The 4,354-nt window shown below is 42.9% G+C and overlaps 1 pseudogene across 1 annotated transcript; it reads right to left on the bottom strand.

Annotated features, from left to right (window-relative positions):
• On the bottom strand, nucleotides 1-1,009 carry LOC102871889 (annotated as a pseudogene). Its single transcript, XR_438896.1, has one exon. The product of XR_438896.1 is annotated as a pinin, desmosome associated protein pseudogene (transcript).
• Between the last annotated feature and the right edge of the window lie 3,345 nt (nucleotides 1,010-4,354).

The following is a 4,354-nucleotide window of genomic DNA, read 5'->3' as shown; positions in this document are numbered from 1 at the left end:
CTCTTCCTCTCCTGCTTCCTCCATTTCTACATCATTGTGCTGATTACCTGTCTCCTCCAACTCTTCCTCACGCTGAACCACAACCTTACCCTCTTCTTGTTCCGCCTTCTGTTCTTCATTACGCACCACTTGATGCTCTTTTTCCTTCATTGATTGTCTTCTAGGCCTAGCTTCCATTTTATTTATTTGTTCTGCAAATTCAATGCGTCTACCTTCAAATAAAGCATTCATTTTTCTTTGTGACTCTTCTGCTAGTTTTTGGGTAGCAGGACACATTCTTCCAGGAATATAGAACAAATGGGGCTTTGTTTTAGTTCTTATATATTTAATTATCTTAGCATTATGCTCATTCCATTCTTCTTGCAGCTGTGCAAGCTCAACTTTCTGTTCCAAAAGCCGCAGTTCTGTCTGTTTAGCACGTCTTTCCTCAAATAATTCTCTCCTCTCATTTTCAACCTGCTTTCTCTCCTCTTCTGCCTGCACTTCAAGTTTTTGTTCAATTTCCTGGCGTCTCTTTTGCCTTTCAGTTGCAACAGTGGATTCTTGCTTAAATTTCTGAAGAGTGCTCATCAACAAGCCAAATATTCGTCTTTCCCTTTTCATCCATGTTCTGATCCTGGATAAGGTCTCTACGCGTACGCTCTTTGGAGGTAGCTACAACTGAAGATTGCAATGCTGGCTTTTTAACATCATCATCTTCTGGGTCACTTTCCTGGCGTGATTCTCTCCTTGTCCGACGCTCTCCACCCAGCCTACTGATTGCCCCTTCAAGGTCTCTCTGTTTGGCTGGGGGTCCTCCTCCACTATCTGAGAATCCACGCCTCAGCAATAAATTACCCCGTCCTCTACCTCCACCAGGACCAGAAAGGGCCAGCAACCTGGCTTGGATGGGCCTCACATCATTGGGATCCCGCCCGGTGAGCTTGCGAATATTCTCATCCACGTTCTTTAGACTCTCTTTGGCCTTTTCTAGCTGCTCCTGCAAAGTTCTCACTGCGACCGCCATCTTCTCCCTCAAGTTTAATATTCTGGCAAGGGTACGTATATGTCTTTGGAACGTGCCTGCAGGGGTAATTGCATTATTTCTTATCTGAGATGTTGACTGGTAGATCAAACATTCCCAGACCTCAACACAAAACAAAGACATCTTCTGGGGTATCCTATGATATCTATTGGAAAACAAGAAAGTATCACATTCCTAGAAATCTGAGGTTTTGGTCACTCCTTATTCGTTGGCACACTGCTTGCTGGAGTTGTTTACTGTAGAACAGATGGTCATGCCAAGATAGGTGGTCCTGCTGTTTTTACAAGGCGTTGCTGATCCTGCTTTGCAGGTTAGCCAGCTCCTGACAGAAAGGAATTGGCAGATACAGAAGAATTTAATGAAATAACATTTGAGCAAGAGCCTATGGTGATGAAGGCAGAAGTTCAAGCTGTTTTGAAGGAAATAGCAAAAAATAAGGGCCCCAGAATAGATGGTATACCAATTGACATATTTCAGCTAACAGATGCTGCCCTGGATGTGCTCACCAAGCTGTGCCAAGAAATCTGGAGAACAACCACTTGGCCAACCTGATGGTACATAGCAATAATAACATCAGAGAAATAGCATTAGACAGTTTCCTTACAAGACCTCCGTTTTCCTGAACTAAATGCTGTCCAGAAGTCCTAGTGACATAGATAGAGGTTAAAGAATTGACTACAAACTGAAAAGTCAGTGGTGAGATCCGCCAGACATTCCATAGAAGGATGAAGCAGTCTGTTTCCATAAAAATTTACAACTTTAGAAACCCTTTCACTCACTGACTCACTCACTCACTCACTCACTGCTATCCAGTCATAATTGACTCATAGCTGACCCTCCAGTGTGTTTTCTGAGGCTATAAGTTACTTGAGAGGAGACTGTCCATCTTTCTTCCTAAATGCTAATGTTGGTGAGTTCAAATCACCAGAGTTTAAATTGTTAATTCACCTCTGAGTTAGTAGTGCAATAAGGTCACTGTGATTCACAATTGACCCAATGCTGGTATTTGCTGTTGTTGTTGTTCAGGTGACATATAGAGTTTCTGACCACTTTTCTATTTACTCTTGAATTTAGATCCAACTCTTAACCTCCTTTCCACTGGCCAACTTAGCGTGAGTTTTTTTAGCATCTTTGACCTTGCTTTTCAGACTAGAATTAAACTGATAGTTGAGGCAACCATGCAGAAATTTGGAACTTTCTCTGATCCCAAAAGGCTTATCCCAGGAATCCATTGGCAGCTCCCACCATTCCTAAGAGAACATTTCCCGGGCATCCACACAGATACACCCCTTGTCAGGAAGCCAGCTATGAAAACCAACCTGCAAGCCAATTTGGAGAAGTTGGAGACTGATTGTGGTTTGTTCTGTGAATGACTGCTCTTGGGAATACCTTTGTCGCAACTGTTCTTGAATGATATTAGCATGCAACTTAGAAGGAACAAAAAATAAAGCAGTGCTCAAGAACTCTGTGAGGTATCATTTGGTGGTGTAACATTTTTCTCTTCCTTATGTGGAGCTCATTGTGCCAGGAGCCACAGGAAGCAGAACAATGATAGTAATAATGATATTATTATAGCAACACTGCTATTGTTATGTATGTAACACAGCATGCCAGATACTGGTGTAAGGACCTAAGCATCAACATACCTGAGGCAGGTAGTAATTTCCCTGATGAGCAATTTGATACAGTATCTTGCTCGAGATCCAACAGGAAGAGGCAGTGCTGAAATTTAAGTTAGTAAGTGCCCAACTGCAAAGCCGATATTCTTAATCAATGAAAGCTTATTTAATTTTTTTCTTCCTCCTTTTTGTTGAGAGGCACAGGCTCCCATCCACTTTCTATATAGCCGTTGTTGTTGTTATGTGCCATTGAGTCTTTTGTGACTCATAGTGACCCTATGTACAAGAGCCATAAATGCCATTCTATCCTGTGCCAACCTCGCTGTCTCAAACACACTCATTTCCACCACTCCACTCACAGAATCGATCCATCTCATCGAGGGTCTTCCTCTCCTGTGCCGTCCCTCTACTCGCCCAAACATGATGTCCTTCTCCAAGGACCAGTCCCTCCTTTCAACATGCCAAAATATGTCAGACGAAGCTTCAGAATCCTTGACTCCAAGGAACATTCTGGCTTCATCCTCTCCAGAACAGACCTTTTGTTCTCCTAGCAGTCCATGGTATATCCAACACTCTTCTCCAGCACCACAGCTCAAAGGCATCAACTCTCTTTCTATCATTCCTATTCATTGTCCAACTCTCTGATGCATAGCACATAATTGCAAAGACTATAGCCTGGATCAGGCTCGCCTTAGCCTCCAGCCTGATGTCATTGCTCTCCAATACTCTTGAGAGGCCCCTCCCATCTGAATTTCCCAGTGCAGTTTGTCTCCTGATTTCCTGGCTGCTGTTACCAAGAGTGTTGACTGTGAAACCAAGTAAACTAAAACTGTTAACAATCTCAATTTCTTCATCATCCATACTGATGCTGCCAATTGGCCCAGTGGCGAGAATCCTTGTTTTCTTGATGTTGAACTTCAATCCACATTGAAGACTGCAGTCCTTGACCTTCTGCAGGTCCTCCTCAGTTCCTGAAAAGAGGGTTAGCCCCTGTAGGCATCTTTATTTTACTTCCAGATCCCAAGATTTTGATCTGTAGCATAAATCAGTGCCCTCTGGCTTGGCTACTCTTTCCACATACTGAGTATCCATGCCAGGGGTCTGAGGCACCTAGGGCCACTTAGGAGATGCTTAGACCATCAGCACCATAATAGGGCAATTCTGTGTTATTTTGTTCATTATCCCTCATCATCCCTTTTGTTGCTTTGACTTTAACTAATTTAGGTGCCATTGAGTCAAGCATGATACATAGTAATGTTATGAACAACAGATCTGAATCCTGTCCCTTTCCATGGCATCTTCACATGTCCTGACACACTAGAGCCCATTGTGACAGCCACTATGTCAATCTATCTGGTCAAGGGTTTTCCTACTCTTTGCCGACCCTCCACCCTTCCAAGTATCATGTCCCTCTCCAAGGAATAGGCCCCCCCCCTAGCAAAATGCCTGAAGTGTGTGAGGTGAAGCCTCATCATCCTTGCCTCCAAAGAGCACTCTGCACCATCTCCAAGATATATTTGTTAGTTTTGGCAGTCCATGAGATGTTCAGTGCTCTTCTCCAACACCATAGCTCAAAGACATCAGTTCTTCTTCTCCCATCTTATTAATGATCCAGTTGTCAGATGCATGGCAAGTGATCTGAAAGACTATGGTCTGAATCTGAGGTACCTTTTTTTTATTTCTATAATTATATTTTATTAATTTTCATAAA

Source organism: Elephantulus edwardii, unplaced genomic scaffold (genome assembly GCF_000299155.1).
Source record: "Elephantulus edwardii isolate Elephantulus edwardi_28Jun2011 unplaced genomic scaffold, EleEdw1.0 scaffold00062, whole genome shotgun sequence".
Classification (NCBI taxonomy): Eukaryota; Metazoa; Chordata; class Mammalia; order Macroscelidea; family Macroscelididae; genus Elephantulus; species Elephantulus edwardii.
Note: the sequence above shows the minus strand (reverse complement) of the source record. Positions and strands in the feature narration are given on the sequence as shown.